Source organism: Ascaphus truei, chromosome 4, assembly GCF_040206685.1.
Source record: "Ascaphus truei isolate aAscTru1 chromosome 4, aAscTru1.hap1, whole genome shotgun sequence".
Taxonomy (NCBI): Eukaryota; Metazoa; Chordata; class Amphibia; order Anura; family Ascaphidae; genus Ascaphus; species Ascaphus truei.
This window is the reverse complement of record NC_134486.1, coordinates 45,927,986-45,944,660: the sequence shown is the minus strand read 5'-3', so window position 1 is coordinate 45,944,660 and position 16,675 is coordinate 45,927,986. Positions and strand designations below refer to the sequence as shown.

The following is a 16,675-nucleotide window of genomic DNA, read 5'->3' as shown; positions in this document are numbered from 1 at the left end:
GTAGAGTCTGGGGGGGGGGGGGGGGGAAGCAGTGTTACATATATAAAGAAATTGCATGAACAGTTAAGGATAAAATATGTTATAGGCGTATGTAACAATTACAGACCAGATTAAAATGTGCGACAGCTTGTTCAGATAGGGGGGAGCTTGTCCAGAAAGTATTTGAAGTCAAGACTGCCTAATCCGATTGCCAATTCTTGGAGTCAGGAAAGAATTTATTTTCCCCTTATGAGATATCATTGGAGGATATTTCACTGAGGTTTTCTGTTTGCCTTCCTCTGGATCAATATACTGTAAGTATGGATATAGGATAAAGTATGTGTCGTCTAAATTTAGCATATGTTGAAGTTGATGGATGTATGTCTTTTTTCAACCTCATCTACTATGTAACTATGTGAAACACCCTTATCTCCCCCCGCCCCCAGCTGCCGGGATTGTGTGTATAAAATAACCATTGAGTTAGATACAGTATACAGTCTTTCGCCTACTCAAAGGCGTGTTAGCTCAGCGGTTTACCTGTCTTCTCAGGGTATCATTAATGGTATTCGGTCCAAGGCTGCAGTGAGGAGTGATAAATAAAATAGAGAAGGCTCCAGGAACTGTTAACTGATGGTCTTTATTTCTTAACAGCAGAATTATTAATCAGGACAGGTTTTCAGCATATCTGAATATGGTGTCACACCTTAGGCATTCTTCACTCTGAAGTCTTGGATAGAGTTGCTCTCTAGCCCTTCTGTGATAGTATCCTACATTTTACAGTCACCCAGTCATACACATTTTAGCAGGGTGCTGCATATGTGTAACACAGTTCCCCCCCCCCCCCCCCCCTCTGGGGATGCACTGCATTACTGTCTGTGTTAGTGTGGTGCTGAGGCATACCTGCTGGTTCTGGAGAGCTGAGTAGCTGCGATGGTAAGGGGCAACAGGACAGGCTTTTATGACAGGACAGATTAACTTTGTGCCTAGACTCAAGTGATGGCCAATCTAGTTATTTGAGCATTTCGGTGATGTATGTTGTAGTTACATAGGAGGACAACGCGGCATATTGAATTGTAGACGGTGTCTAATTTGCTAAGGTGTGTTTGGGGTGCTGTGCCATATACTATGTCCCCATAGTCTATAATTGGTATTAGTATCTGCTGTGCGATGCGCTTTCTGACCAGCGGGCTTAGAGAGAATTTGTTCCTATGAAGTACACCTAGTTTGGCATAGGTTTTGGATTTCAGGGTATCAATGTGCATCCCAAATGTTAAATGGGAGTCAAATCATATGACCCGATATTTAAAACTAGCCATTATAGCGTGATACTGCACTCTTATCACTGCTTTGTGAATAGCAGAGTAGGCAGTATCACGCTATAAAGGCATTTATCACTCTTTAAACCACTTATCACTGCTTTGTGAATAGGCCCCATAGTGTAGTATTTGGGAGTATATTGTTGGTATCAAATAATGGTAAGATATGCAGATACAGCAAGATAATAAAAACAAGCATGCAGGTCTAAAAGCCATTAGGTGAAATCCCCAGGATCAGGCCAGCATTCAGCCAGGAAATAATAAAAAGGTTTAACATAGCAAAGTGGTGCACGTGTCACTTTGCATCACTATATAATGTATAGCAATATATCCTGAGAAATGCATAAACAGGGGCCCCTTCCATGTCAGAAGGACCATGACCCTTCTGATGCCAATGCAATGCAACTTCCTCTAGAAGCTAAGGGCTGTTATATTCAGGATGCGGCCGTGCGTTCCTATGCGAACGCGCGTGCACCGTGCCGCATGCTTTTCCTGTATATAGTGCCGGGAGCTGCAGGTAATGTATATGTGTGTATGTGTTTGTTTGTATGTATGTGTGAGTATATGTGTGCTAAGTGAAGGTGAAAAACGGCGCTAACTCTATTAGTGTTTCACTAAAATCTATACAGTGAGTGGTATTAGCAAAATCTATTGATTTAACAATAATAAAAAAAAAAAAAAAAACGTGCTCAAAACGTGCAAGTGATATTTAAAAGGTTCAAACCCCCTGCTCAAACCCAGCTGGTAGGGACTGGTTTCGCTAGTCCCGCAAATCGTCACTTTCGTTGTATTCCAGGGGGAGCATGGAGGGAGATAGAACAAAAGAAACAAAAAAACAATCTAAGTGTAGACAGTTTTTAGATTTGTAAAATTAAATGTCTTGTCTTGGCTCGTATGTTGTGCCTACTTACAAGATGTAAGTTGTTTTCAAGCGATTTAGACACACAATGGTCTCTGCTAGTGTAGTTGTTCTCCACTCTATAAAGCGGTCTCCAATTGTCAGCTCAGCAACCAAGTGTATGTGAAGAAAAAAGATACCATAGTGCAGACCAATACAATGATAAAACTAAACTTTATGATTTAAAAATGAACACTTACAATAAAAACGAATATAATATGCATTGTTCACAATCTTATGTGATCAGGGGGAGAAGAGTATGTTAGCTTCAGGCTCACCCGCCTCTTCCGATGGAACCCGATGCAATCAGCCTCTCTCTGCGATGCTGTGTCTCCGGTGGTGGACTGTGTGACCCAGGCTGTATCTTCCCGTGGGCTGTTGGACTCCCCATTAGCTGCTGCACATCAGTACTGCGCTTGGAGCTGCCCTTCGGGTGGATGATCTCGCCTCTCTCACCGCCGGTACGTCACTTCCGCTTTGTCCCGTCACGTCACGTCACTTCCGGGCGCGGCTGGTTGAATATATGTGTGTGCATGGGTTGTGTGAGTGAAGGTAAGTCCTAGATAAGATTTTTTTAAAGAAAAAAAAAAGTTTAATAAATATTTTTTTTTGTTTTGCAATCCTTGACACACGCACACACGCACACACGCACACACGCACACACGCACACACGCACACACGCACATCCATACAAACACACATTCACGCATACATACATACACACATACACACATACACACATACATACATTTGAGCGCAGGCAGCGGCGCGAAAAGATGATTTTCCTCATCTTCGCCGCTGTCTGTCGGCTCCCCTCTCCCTGCTGTGCGCGCGCGGCCCTTCTGTAGAAAGGCTGACTGACGTCAGCCAACTAAAAATCCGCGCGCGCACGGCGTAGCGCGCGCCCGCCACTATAAAACGGCCCTAAGGGAACATACAGTATCTGCAGAAGATTGGCTTTTGCCTAAGACGTGAGATGCACCAGCCTGAATGTGCAGCTAAGGTTTTAGAGAGGTTACTTTGTGTAAGATAAGATTACACCCGTGAGAGCAAAAATATGATCTCATCGTAACCAGTCATACTGTACCCATGTCATGCAAAGGCTTTGTCATATGTGCTGGAGAGCTGCCAATGAGTTAGAGAACCACAGGCATTGTTTGTGCAAGAATTCAGATGAGGAATAACTGGTGTAATCATGTACAAAAGCTATGTGAGAATGTGAGTATTTGGTCTTTGTTCTTTCACTAGCCTATGGCTTTGAAGAAGAAAAAATTAAACGAGAGAGGTAAAGATAGACACCATTAAAATGGGCCGAAGAGTTCTGTGGTCCGAGGGCTGTATTTCCTCTCAGAGAGATGGTTACCCTGTGTAACGTATGGGGTGGCAATTGTCCAGCGTCATTATATTTATGCTTTTCTGACTCCGATGCTAAATATCTGGTACCTACCCCTCCCCCTTTTTTTTTCTATTTCTGTATACCTTTCCCCTTTGTGTATCAAACATTTTAAATAAGAATTAAGTTACAAAAAAAAAAAAAATGGTCCGAAGAGTTTGGGGTAGCTCTGTTGGCTGATGCTATATACTTTGTATGAAAAAATAGGGAAGTTCCCAGCACTCAATAAGAATTTAACGAAAAAAATCTAGGGATAAGCCAAATCAAATTTTAATATGATAACGTGTGCTAACATAAGCACACTGTGACTTGTGAAGAGTGTAATATATCACGTCGGTCTCAAGGGTGAACAACGTAAAAAATCTAAAAGGGAAGGCAACACGAGGAGAGGGAGGAAGCAGGGTAAAGGAAGGAGGGAGGGGACGGAAAGACAAGGAAAAGGGGGGACAAGGGGAAATAAGGGGGGCAACGTTTTGGGGTGTGAGCCCCTTCTTCAGGCCCCTTCCCAGAGATACAAAAGATCAATGGTACTTCCCTTAGACCCTGGGATAAAACAACCTCCTTAATGACAGATAAATGTATGTGAACCCTGTTTCCTCTTACCAAAACACCTTCCTACTGTCTCTGTACGTTCTTCCTACTTACGACTTAGATTGCAAGCTCTTCGGGACAGGGACTTCTTTTCCTAATGTTACTCGTATGTCTGAAGAGCTTATTCCCATTATGTGTTATTTGTATTTGTTATTTTATATTATTATGTCATGTGTATTACTGCTGTGAAGCGCTATGTACATTAATGGCGCTATATAAATAAAGATATATATACACACATACATATATGATATGACATCAACATATCGAGGTGCTTTAATTCTCCTTAAAACAGCAAATTAAATGGGAGGGGTTAAATAAATAAACACCTAACAAAGGTCTGGAGGTACACAGGCCAAGGCTTTATTTACACAAATAAACCCTGCTAAGTGCCAACCCTGCCAGCGTGCTCTCCCCCCCCCCCCCCCCCCCCCCCCCGTGTAAAGGCCGATGGCACACCAAACCTGGCCTGTAAGACCCACCAAGCTGGGCGTCCGTTGGCCCGGCTGTTAAGCGATACTGTTTTTGGGGAATCACGCACAAATGAGCCCTGCCCACTTGCTACCCCCCCAGCCACCACAAGGCTTTAAGGGTTATCTGCACCATAGAGCCCCAGCTGGCAAGGTTAACCCACACCTACTCCCCAGCCCCTCCCCCCTTCCCAACTGCCGCCGTGACGTAGGCAACACATGCCCTGGAATGCCCACCTCAAACATGGCAGACATAGTTACATAGTAGATGAGGTTGAAAAGACGTACGTCCATCAAGTTCAAGCTATGCTAAATTTAGACAGATACTTTATCCTGTATCCCACCTACAGTATTTTGATCCAGAGGAAGGCAAACAAAAAACCCAGTGATATAACCTCCAATGATATCTCATAAGGGGAGAAATGAATTCCTTCCTGGCTCCAAGAATTGGCAATCGGATTACTCCCTGGATCAACATCCTTCCCATGTTTACTTATTTTTGAAAATGAAGAAAATACAACATAATGTACAATATATTATACCATTGTCATGGTATTACACAAAGGGACGGGTGGGCGGGAGCTTCGTTTCAGTTAGCAGACCGCCTTCCTTCCCCTGCGCTCCTCTGAATCCCCTTAGCTCCGCCCCCGCCGTGACACTGGAGAGGTGGAGGGGAAACAGCATGCAATTCAGCCAAGCTGGAGGAGAGAGGGAAAGCAGCATGTGGAACAGCACCAAAGGTGAGGAGGAGGGGGGTGGGGGGAAGAGGGAGGAGCCTAGTCCCTGCGGTCAGGTGCCCTGTCGCCGAGGGGCTCCAGGCTGCTTGACCTTGGAGCCTGCGAGGAAGCTCCCCCCCCCCCACCCCCAACCCACATATAAATAAACGCATAACAAAGGTCTGGAGGTACAAAGGCCACGGCTTTATTTACACAAATAACCCCATGTAAATGCCAACCCTGCCAGCGTGCTCTCCCCCCGGGGTAAAGGCCGATGGCACCCCAACCATGGCCGTTAAGCGAGACTGGGCCCAGGGAATCCCGCACAAAAATGAGCCCTGCCCACTCGCTACCCACCAAGCCGGGCTCCCGTTGACCCGGCCGTTAACCGATACTGGTTTCAGGGAATCACACAAAAATGAGCCCTGCCCACTCGCTACCACCAGCCACCACAAGGCTTTGGGGGTTATCTGCACCAGAGCCCCCGCTGGCAAGTTTAACCCACACCTACTCCCCATAACAGCCACCAGCCACGTGGCTATTTAATCCCCTTAAACTAGCCCTGTACCGCCAGACCCGTGAGGCCCTTTCAAGCCCCTCTTGAAGTGTCATATTACACAAGTCTAACCCTATTTCGGATGAGTGTGCCCCATTTTGGGCGAAATAATCCTCTATTTGCTGAATTGAACTCTGGGTGACTTATCACCCAGCCTCCTACCTGTAACATACATTTAGCTGCACCCCCTTTCCAAGCCTTCCCATGGCCAATGTCTGACCACAGCACTTGAACCATCCCCCCACGCACCTAAATCTGAGAGAGGTCAATAAGGAATGACCTAACAGTCTACTGATGTTACCGCCCCTACAATCCCCGCACCAAGTACTTCACTGGCCTTAGCTCTATGGCTGATAATTTACACCTCATACATAAACCCTGGCCCCTTGCAGACGCGCCCACCTGAACGCCCTCCTTCTGTCTCTGCACTTTCCTCCCATCAACCAATTAGACTGTAAGCTCTTCGGAGCAGAGACTCCCCTTCCCAAATGCTACCTCTATGTCGCTGACTCGAATTCAAGATGCCTCATCACCCAGCCTCCTTCCTGCAACATCAATTTCCCACATGCCTTATTAATTTTCCCTCGTGCGCTCCGCCGCCTCAGCTCGCAGCGCCCCCTTCCACGCCCTCCTGTGGACTATATCTGACCACTCCACCTGGACCGTTCCCCAACACACCTGAATTTGCACAAAACCTATGTGCTTCTGCCCGAAAACAAAATGGAGTCGGTACAAGCTGTGGAAGGAGGGAGGCGGAGGGCATGGCAGTCAGAGGAAATTGGCCTTAAAAGTCCTGGAGCCAGCCCTGTTCAGAACGTTTTATTTCGGGACTTATTCAGTTTCAGTTCAGTTGTAGAGCTTTGTGCTTCATGACTGGAATCCTGCAGCTGAATTCAGCACGACCCTTTCAGCTTATCAGCTATGTTGCCCCAGAGGGCTGTTGCCATTCGCTGTCATTCCTGCCCTGCACCTATCAACATGCTGAACTGGAAACAAAACGTAATGAATTCAGCTTCCTGGCAGCTTTGGCCTACTACTGCTTTCCTCTCTATGTTTAACCTCTGCTCTCTCACTATCACATCTGCATCTATCCCTAACTCCCACACTATCTGCCCCAACACTTCCCACTTATATTCAATTCTCTACTGACATCTTGCCCATTTTGCAGCCATCAGCTCCATCTGCTTCTTGTCTTCCATCACCTATAAAAAAATCCTGTAACTCTCTCTCCTTACTACTGCTCCTTCTCTGTTGCAACATATACTCTGAATCCACCCTAAACTCACCCCCCCCCCCAGCTCATTTCTTCCCATTCTCTCACCGTGCAACCTGCCCACTCATCACACTTTGACTCAGACATAATGAAATGATGCTAATATTCAAATTTACCCTCATTCTCTAAATCTCCTAAAGCGTACACCTATGTAAATTGAACAATTAGACGCACTAATAAATGTCATTGGAATATTTGAAACTCTTTTTTCTTTGGAAGTAGAAAAATCATTGGGGAAGATGGTTTTATAGAAGGATTAAAGCCAGTTTTTCGGTGGTATATTCTATATCGGTGGTTTTCAATGTTTTTTTGGTTAAGGAATCCCAAAATTAGATTGTGAAAATCTGGGGAACCCCAAACCTCACACCCCATCTCTGCCCCCCCCCCTTTGCTTCCATCTCTCGTGTCTATCCACCCTCACACTCTCTCCCTTACGCTCCTTCTCCCCCTCACAAACTCTCCCTTACACTCCTTCCCCTCACACTCTCTCCCTTACGCTCCCTCTCCCCCTCTCTCTTCTATGCACACACACGCACACACTCTCCCCCTCTCTTCTATACACACATACACACACACACTCTCCCCCTCTCTTCTACACACACACACACACACTCCCCCTCTCTTCTACACACACACACACTCTCCCCCTCTCTTCTACACATACACACGCACACACTCTCCCCTCTCTTCTCTACACACACACACACTCTCCCCCTCTCCTCTACACACACACACACTCTCTCCCCCTCTCTTCTACACACACACACGCACACACTCTCCCCCTCTCTTCTACACACACACACACACTCTCTCCTCTCACACACTCTCCCCTCTCACGTACACACAAATACACTTACTCTCCCCCACTCACTAACTCTCCTCCACTCAGTTACACACACACACACACACACACACACACACACACACTTACTCTCCCCCACTCTAACACACACACCTTCCAAACTATATTTAGTTTACAGCAGTGTTTCTCAACCTGGGAATGCAAGATGCTTAGTAGAAGGGCCCAGACTGATATTAGGGACATGTACAGTGGGAGATTTACAATAAAAGGTTCCGTTTAAGAAACCCGTGTCACATGATTTCTCTCCTTTAGTTACGCGTATAGGGACTGGCACACAATGCCTATGACTTGCTAGTTCCTGTTTCTTATATATCTGTATTACTGTTATTACTGCACCAGTCAGCATTTAGACTAGTTCTCTGGCTTGGGGCCAGAGATGTGTCTGCTCGTGTGCAATTTAATAGTGATATTTTGTCAAATGCATTGAAATAAAATTATACGCGGTTTGGCATGTTAAGAAGTCGCAGAATTAAATGTGTGCAAAAAAAAAAAACTTATTCTCTATTGCAAATCGCATCGTTTAAACCGTGTCTTTTAAACAATCTCTAACCTCGCGGTTTAACAGCCAAACCAAGCGGGTTGTTACTTTGTATTTGTTTGAAGCGGAGTGAACATGACCTCACAATCCATTATACACACACTATATAAGGCCTCGGCCAAGCTCCCCGCTGGCGTGCTGGGGCCCGATGAGGCTCAAGGAAAGCGGGTGCTTTCCCTGGCCTTAGACAGCGCGCCATCAGGGGGCGTGTCGGGGGCAGGCCAGTGACGTCACGGATCTGGTTCGCCCTCATTGGGCGAACCGCTCACGTGACCGTCCCTGTGCTCCGGCGAGCGCTGAAATGTTAAAATCTGCTAAGACCTACGCTTCCGCGTGCTTGCGGAAGCGTAGGCGAGCCCCTACTAAAGCTGCTCTAATTGCGGCTGTAAGGGCTCAGTGCCGAGCAGAAGCGCGCCTCAGCGCGTCTCCGCCAGCAAGCAGCAACCCTGGACGAGGCCTTAAGCATCCATTTGAGACTGCATGTGTCAGTGCTCTGGGGAGTCAGGGAGACACAGGCTGGGCTTGGAGTTTGGAGGTATTTGCGAGTGGTGTGTATTGATAGCGATTTCTGAGTGAGTTCTATTTTTCTTTCACATTTTTTGATCTTGTCAGTGTGAAAGTTTTCTTGTAGTGTGTCTTTATTTTATTATTATTTCCTCACTGTTTTATGTATGTGTTTGGGGGAGTGAGTGACATGGAGGAGAGGAGTGGTCATGAGAGGAGTGGTGTGAGTGAGGGGAGGTGCGAGTGAGGGGAGGTGCAAGTGAGGGGAGGTGCGAGTGAGGGGAGGTGCGAGTGAGGGGAGGTGCGAGTGAGGACAGGAGGCCTAGAAGGGCACAGCTGTGGGTAGAGGTACGGGAGTCCAGCAGGGGCTCCAGGTATCAGGGGCAGCGAGAGGGCTCTGGGAGGAGTGTCGAGGAAAAAAGGGCCAGTGACCAGCACACCTCTGAAACCTCAGAGGAAGAGGCTCCGGCAGTTTCGGCGCCTCATGTAGCACAATCAGGTCCGCCAACAGGGGGGGGGGGGTCTCCTGGTGCTGGTGTCCCAGGCCCGCTGGCTGGGCGGGGCCTGGGCGGCGCTGCAAATTTCCCCCAACCTCTGGCCAGGCCCTGCTGCCGGTCGTGGTCGGTTGAGCTGTGTGTATGTATGTATATATGTGTATATATATATGTATATATACACACAAACACAGCCCCCAGGCACATATTTAACCCCCCAGGACCATATTTAAAACCCCCAGACCCATATTTAACCTCCCCCCGGCCCATACTGAATCCCCCCAGGTCTTTTGTCACATTGGTTGTAGCATTGGGTATCTTTGCCTTTTGTTAAATATTAAAATAAACAGATTGTATTGTAATGTTTTTTTCCGTAATAACAAGAAAACAGTTAAGTAAAAGTTGCGCGCTAAAAAAAAAAAAACATTTTAGTGGTAGGTGCGCTATGGGTTGGGGGCTGGGGGGGCTTGCTCCTTTCATTTGTCCTGGGCCCCATGATTTCTGTTGGCGGCCCTGAGCACAATCACAGGTTTCATACAAGTAAAAGACAAGGCCAGGTAATGCTGCAGTTTAGAGGTGTGTAACTGTGTGTAACTGTATGTAACTGTGTGTAACTGTATGTAACTGTATATCAATAACCTCCTCTGAAAAAATATTTTAAAAAATGTATCCATTTTCAACCAGATCACTGTCAGAAGGCCCAGCAACAATGGAGTTCATTTAGTTATTCAATAAAGCTCAATAGCTATTATTAGCTGCTGCTGGCCATTCAAGTGATGCTAGATAACTTCCCGTAGGAAGCATAAATCACGGTTTGTGCAAGGAACATTTTGTGCCTTTAATCACTGTGGCAGAATTGTGCACACAAACTGCTGTTTGCAGATATTATTGAGTTGATATCAGGAGCTGTTCTAATGTATAACACATCCCCCCATTGCAACTAACCATTACATTTAGTCATTTCCATGTATTCGCTAAACTGTTCTATTCCACAAAGGCTAGCAAATTCTGTACATGTTAACCCCACATTAACAACACATTAATCTGTCATGTACCATAGGGATTTGTGTTCAGCATAACTCAAAAGGTTTGGCTAATGAGATAGGCAGTTATTAATTAGAGAGGGAGAGTTATTTATGAGTGTTAGGAAGTAATTCATAACAAGGGTTATTCACTTTGATGTTGAAGATGCCAATCCCTCTAATTAACTACTTTCCAAATGAAATACTTATCAGGTCGTTTTATTAAAGTCTCCTAGCTGCCAAGCGGGGCGCAAACAGCACCAAATTAATTAAGGAAACATTTAAATGAATGAGATGTTCTTATTTCAGAAACGTGCAGTATTTTTGCATTGGATTTGCCCCAGGGACCCTCACTTATTGCATGACTTCTTCTCCCATTTTTAACATCTGGGGTGTTACAAAATTCATTGCAGCCTCGCTCTTATCACACGAGTTTCCATTCAAATGAAAATCTAATTCCGCGTTTACCATTTCTTCATGCAACTCAAACTAGAACAATGGTGAGAAGCATTGAGCAGACTCCTCCAGAGAGACACCCGACGTGAAATACTCACACGTAATACTTTCCAGACCCATACTGGTGGAGAGCCTTTGCATGTCGCTCGACAGGATAACCTAAGTGCAGGAGCAAGGACTATATCCAACAACTGGACCACGACGAAGCATTGGGCGAGGCTTGGGAAGTTGAGGTGGAGAGATGCCACGGTGTTGAGCTTTGCCAGTGGCTTCAAAGTGTTCAGCATGAGAGAGATCCGGTGGGGAGATGTGTTGAGCGGTGAGCAGGGCCCACTATAGCCCTCTTCTCAGAGACTTTCTCCTTAGTCTTTGTAATTCATTTTAGACTTTCTACTTCAGAAAGTGCCACTGCAATGTACATTACAGCTTCGAATTTCAACATTAGTTCATCAGCACTTCAGAAATGGGTACTATAAAACCCCACAATTGTTACAATATACTCTATACAATACAGTATAAATACACAGTAATAAAGCCTCCTCTCTATGCAATTTCAAGACTTAATTTACCACATTTTGAATAGGGCCCTTTAATCCTGGATACTTAAATATTTTGTTAGGTATTGAGAAACAACCTCACCATTACAAAATATAGCAGAAGGTATACGGTACGTGGAGTGAAGGTGATGTTGATAACTAATTGTTGAGCTCAGAAGGATCAGGTGCTTGAAACAGAGCTGGAAAATATTTGTTCTGTGCTTGTCAGAGCCTCAATTTAACTTTTAAATCTGTAAATCATGTTCCCTGAATGTATTTTTTGTCATACGCATGATGGTCTAAACATAATAAACAGGATGCATTACCTCACTGAGCACGAGGTTAGTGGATAGTCACCTAATCACATATTCTTGTAACAATATGCACCGTAGTGCTTCTGTATTTGACAGAAATATTGTTATATTTAATGTGTTGCTGGCTCCTGTGGCAGCAAAGGGGTTAAAGAGAATTTGATCAAATAAAGTATATTTTAAAGAATAGTGTAGGAAAAGAAGAGTGTGGCTTTTCTACTTCAGGCTCTTGTATACTGGCCACAGGACAAAGCCCAACACATTTCAGGAAAACCCCATCATAATATTCTTATGTGTGTCATGGGAGATAAGATATAGGGATAAAATGACCCCACATTACAAAGGCCAGGATAGCGCTGCCTTTATATTTCTGACAGCTTTTCCCCAGATGAAACATTAATAAACCTGCAGCGGTAGTTTGAGTGCGCTCATGTCGCCCTGAAACCATATGGTCAAAGAAGATGAAAGAGAAGGAAATGACTGTGTATCAGCATCGCAGAGCATCGCAGAGCCTTTCACCTGTTCTAAAACAAAGTTTAAATTCACAGCAATGTCCATGTAACCCCTCCTTACCTGGGCTCATTAAGGAGAGTCGCATCAAAGTGGAAGGCCGAGCTCATGGTGGCTAATGCATGCGCACTCCTATAGCCCCAGCGATGTGTGCAGTAGGCTGCCGGAGATTGGGGAGGCGATCGGGGGCGTGGCGAACACGTCACGGAGCTGGTCCGCCCTCATTGGCTGAACCAGCTCACGTGGTGCCAACGTCACGCGACTGCAGCCCCAAATCTCAAATTTACTTGTCGGGCCAAAATGTAGCAGCGTCGACGTGATCACCCCCGCGGGCACTTGAGGAACTACCATAGGAAATCAGGTAAGAGTCCCGGAAGTGCGCGCGGAGCGCATGCACGTAGCGACGCCGTCACCATGAGCTCGGCCGAATTGTTAATGTTCAGGCAGTGCTCAATGTCTCTTTGTACCTTCTTAGGGCTTGGATATCCGTGCAGGCTGGTGTAGTAAGCGTTAAGGTAAAATAAAGGTCAACAGGAACTTTTATAGTACAAACAGGACAGGCTTTATTGATATGTCAATGGCTACAACTTCTCCTCCAGGTGCATTACTGCATCCCTGGAGAGGCACATCTCTTGAACTGGACATCCATTTATGATAGCTCTTCTTGGAGTTCTGTATAACCATGTATTTCAGGGGCCCTGCTTGGGCTACCCTGAATATCCCATCTGAGGATAAATGAATGCTTGTCTCTATATTAATTTTCTCTCTCTATAATGTTTACTGATGTAGCCCTGGTAAGAAATGGGGCTATATATCTATCCTCCTACTGGTGTAAGTCCTGCTAAGGGCAGGCTGCCAGTAGTTATCATGGGTTTCCCCCACTTCAAGCCCTGCCCTGGTTGGTGGAGGTAGGCTCCCTGACTCTGTGTCTAAGGCAAGAGACATAGGGGAGGGGCCTGCCAAAGTCATAAAGGGCAGTGCACAGCCAATTTAGTCAGTCTGTGAGTGTCCCAGTTCTAGTTCTGAGGAATGAGTTGGAGAGTTATGCATTACATTCAGAGGAGGAGCTCAGGCAGGCCCTGAGTAGAGCTGATAGAGCTGCGGTGGACCAGTGCCCCTCACCCTGCCTAGGGGGTGAGGGAAGAGCTTGCCCCACCCTGAGTGCCCGTGTCTTAGGCTGGTGGCAGGGATACAGAGAGATCCTGTCATGGAACAGAAATACCCATGTCTGCCTTCTCTGTTTCACCCCCCCCCCCCCTTTCCTTGGCAGTTCTGCCTGCTAGCTGTACTTGGATGTTACTTTCCTTGCAGTTTTACTCTCAGTGCAGATGGAATGGATACATTATGTTGCCCTTTTCCCTTCCAGTCTGTCACACCCCTGGTTGCCCTGGCAACATCGCCAGTCCTCCAAGTTAATGGGCTTTCCCATTCCCCCCTGTCCTTGCTGACAGTTAGTATAGTCTCACTTCACTTTTAGTGTGACCCTTGCCCCTCACTTCCTTTTCCACCTAAGCTCACAGTGAGTACAGACCTGTCTGCATCCATCCCTGGTAAGGCCTTTCTGTCTTACCGTAGTCCACCTCATAGAAGCATTCCACATAGAGAAGTACTCTCTACTCACACTACATCTACAAGTTCCTGTTGTTTTCTACTTCTGCAATAAAGTTAAGAAAGACATTAAGGACTTGTCATGCTTTGGAAGAGGGAAGACATGAGTTAAAGCTAACTGAAGCTATTCATACCTCAAAATGTGACCCTAGTTTCAGGATAGTAAGACAGAGACCGTGTACTGGAGGTCTATGCAGAAGCTATCACTCACAGCCTTCATGCTAGAAAAGTGCAGCATAACACAGCTATACAGCAAACAGCTACAGCTTTCTGCAAAAACAAGCAGCAGTTTAAACAGCACAGCACAGTAAAAACGGATTCTATATACCTTGAATTCAGCATAGAAGCCACTGCTTACAGCCTTTAGACAGAAACCTGCAGAAGTACAGCAAGCAGCTTAAACTGCACACAGCTTGCAACTAACACAAAAGACAGCAGCGCTGCAGTCAGACTGCAATATTCACAGAACTTTGATTGCTCTTTTCTGTCTTTGAGTCCACGCTCTGCACGGCTCCATAGTAAAGAGCTACCATCTCATCTACCCCTGCGCACGTCCCCACGGCTAGCGCCACCAAGGGCCATGCCACCGGACACCCGCCAGGACACGGGTCAGAGCCACCAGACACCTGTGAGTACAGCTACCCCTACGCTGAATGCTGCAGGACACCGCTCGGCATCATCTGAGACAGTCGCCCATCGCTGACACAGGTAAAAGACCGCACGCCACATGCACTGGCTAAAGGCCTACACACACCTACAGCATGGCAGAACTCAGAGCCTCACCAGATATCACGCAGGAGAGTGAGCACTCAGACACAGAGACCGCTGCGCAACTGCAACAGGCGCAGGCAGACGCAAGGCCTAAATGGACAGTCACACTGACACAAAAGGTCCGCGAAAAATATGTGATTGACATTGGAGCGCACCACGAAAAATTAGTGTTGGCCTGGGAAACAACCACACTGGGAATACGCAATGTTACTAGCGTTGGCAACTATGCGCAACAGCTCAAGCAGGCAATAGCGCAATTAAGGGCTGATCACTCGCGTTATCAAGAGCTGTCAGAGGCATACATTACTTACCTGACCAGGACCAACACCAGCGAAAGCCTACAAGAAAGAGACTTACAGAGTAACATTGACCTGACACGAGACAGCCGCGTATGAACCACTATCACGGAGGCGGAGAGTAGGAGAAAGGACCTTTTGGTGGAAACCGCATCGCAGCGCTCAAGCATTTCCAGGCATTCATCAAGGTCAGCAAGATCAGCGCAATCTAACGCGTCCAGCGCTAGCGCAAGCGCTACCAAGGCGCGAGCCTCCGCAGAGGCCGCACGTGCCAGGGCCGAATATGGTCGGAAAGAGGCAGCCGTAAGGGCAGAAAGAGCGCGCATAGAAGAGGAGGAGCAGAACGCCGCCAATGTCACCACACGTAAAAAGGCCAAACTGGACGCGGATCTAGAAGCTCTAAGCAAAGAAGAGGACGCCACTGCCGCCTTAGCCCAAGCCGAAGTCTTAGAAGCAGCTGCGCGACAGGACGGTGGGGAGCAATGATACAGACAGATAGCCTCAGAGGATTCAGTCCAACGCACTGAAGACTACGTGAGGAGCCTCTTCAGCATAAACACCAGCGCACCATCCTAACATGGAGGGAGTGACTCCACAGACACTGAAGACTTGCTAGGTCCACGAGGAGAAGACGCTGTTCCTTCAATGGTACATGCCGCCTGGGATAGCCACAGCTGCGACAGTGATCCACACGCCAGCGCGCACACGGATGCACCACAACAGGCTCGCAATCCAGGTACACCCACACGGGAGAACACAGCCCCTCACACTGACCAGCAGTCATCGCGCGTCCACGCCAAGGAAGAGGCGATCGCATGGACCCTCCCAGCAACTACCTCAGAACGGGACCAACACGCCGATGCCTCAGGCCTGACAGACATAGCCAAGTACATGATCTGGCGTGACATGGTGCAAACAGGACTCATCAACTTTGACGACCGTCCTGAGAACTATCGGACGTGGAAGTTCATGTTCAGGGACGCAAACAACAGCTTGGGCTTCTCAGCAAGGGAAGAGCTCAACCTGCTATTCAAATGGCTGGGAAACGAATCCAGGGAGCACGCGAAGAGACTTCGGATGGCAAACGCGAACCACCCCCAAGTAGGTCTTGGCCTAGTATGGGAAAGGCTAGAAGAGTGCTACGGTAGCCCCGAAGCAGTCGAGGATTCGCTCTTCAAAAGAGTCGACAGCTTTCCCAAGATCACAGCTAAAGACTACTCGAAGTTACGAGAGCTCGGGGACCTGCTGCAAGAGCTGGAGTTTGCAAGGAAAGACCATTCCTTAACAGGTCTCAACGTCTTGGACTCAGCTCGTGGAGTGAGACCCATCTTGGAAAAGCTACCCTACAACCTCCAAGAAAGATGGATTTCACAAGGCTCCAAATAGAAAAGGGAGAAGCAAGTCGCCTTCCCCCCATTCTCATTCTCCTTGAGCTTCATCCGCGAAGCAGCAAGGACAAGGAACGATCCCAGTTTCATCTTGGGTGCGCAAACCACACACAGTGCAAGCAGCCTGAGGAATGAGAGACCAGTGGCGAGATACGGTAACACTCAAACACCCATCTCGGTCCACAGG

General features: G+C 47.0%; 1 long non-coding RNA gene across 1 annotated transcript; it reads right to left on the bottom strand.

Annotated features, from left to right (window-relative positions):
• Positions 1-2,389: 2,389 nt before the first annotated feature.
• Positions 2,390-13,078, bottom strand: LOC142491933 (uncharacterized). The gene is made up of 3 exons (XR_012800598.1): positions 12,893-13,078; positions 11,167-11,435; positions 2,390-2,752 (listed from the first exon to the last, which is right to left on the bottom strand). It is a non-coding gene; the product is annotated as an uncharacterized LOC142491933 (long non-coding RNA).
• Between the last annotated feature and the right edge of the window lie 3,597 nt (positions 13,079-16,675).